The sequence below is a fragment of the Nothoprocta perdicaria genome, unplaced genomic scaffold, assembly GCF_003342845.1.
Source record: "Nothoprocta perdicaria isolate Ctin4 unplaced genomic scaffold, notPer1 scaffold_504, whole genome shotgun sequence".
NCBI classification, from domain to species: Eukaryota; Metazoa; Chordata; class Aves; order Tinamiformes; family Tinamidae; genus Nothoprocta; species Nothoprocta perdicaria.
The window spans coordinates 1-1,383 of NW_020455760.1; positions in this window are offsets into that span (position 1 = coordinate 1).

Below are 1,383 nucleotides of genomic sequence, written 5' to 3' on the forward strand. Positions count from 1 at the left end.
GGATGGATGGATGGACGGACTGATGGATGGGCAGGCGGGGAGGTGGCTGGGTGGAGGTCCCTACACACCCTTGTGCCCGCGAGCGCCAGCCCCGCGCTCCCGCGGGGCCCAGAGGAAGCCAATGGCACCTAAAAACACCGGCGCGAGAGGCCGGCCGGGACGCCGCCACCGCCAAAATCACCCCCCTGCTGACTCTAGGGATTTTGGTTTTCCTCATTTTTTGACGGCAGGCGCTTTCTGACTAATTTCCTCATTTTATTTTTGGCGCCTTCCCTAGCCAAGGGGCAGCGGATTCCCATCCAACTGGTCCCAGTGGTTCCGTGGCAGCTCCGGCTGGAGCGGGGGCTCCTCCTGTGCCAGGAGGTTCCAGCGGGCACCAGGCGCCTGTGCTGGGAGGTGGATCCACCTAAGGTGGATGGAGGATGGATGGATGGATGGATGGATGGATGGGCGGATGGATGGATGGATGGATGGATGGGCAAATAGATGGATGTCTAGATGGATGGATGGATAGCTGGAAGGAAGGAATGTTGGATGGATGGATGGATAGATGGATGGATAGATGGCCAGATGGAAAGATGGCTAGATGGGTGGGTGGATGGATAGATGGATGAGTAAATGGCTAAATGGATGATGGATGGATGGCTAAGTGGGCAGATGGATGGATGGGTGGATAGGTAGAGAGAGGGATGGATGGATGGGTGGGTGGATGGATGGATGGAAGGCTAAATGGATGGGTAGATGAGCAGATGAATGGGTGAGTGAATAGAGGGATGGATGGATGGATGGATGGATGGATGGATGGATGGATGGATGGGCAGGTGGATGGGCAGGTGGATGGATGGGTGTATAGTGGGATGGATGGATGGATGGATGGATGGATGGATGGATGGATGGGTGGATTGATAGAGGGGTGGATGGATGGGTGGAGAGATGGGTGGATGGGTGGCCTCAGGGCAAGACAAGAGCCAGGGCTGCCCAAGCCGAGGGCAGAGCAGTCCCTCTGGACACTCTGGAACAAGGGACCTCGTCTGCTGTGACATGGGSCCCAGGGGTGCTCGTGGTCCCCCTGCCCCATGCGCCTTTCCCAGCTCCTGGCTACTCCCCGGTGCTCCCAGACACCCACCAGGGCTCATGGAGTCCCGGGATCCCTGGGACGTCCCCATTGGCACCACCACTGCCGTGCCCGGCTGGCAACACCCAACCCGCCCCCCCTGCACCCCCGGCAGGAACAACAGCCGCAAACGCTGTCAACGGGAACTACGCAATGGGGAACRGCAGAGCTGGGCACCACGCACGCGGTGCGATGCCTTCGGGAATGGTGCAGCTGGGAAAGCGGGATGCGGCTGGCAGAGACCCCGGTGGGAAAAGGCGGCACCGGGG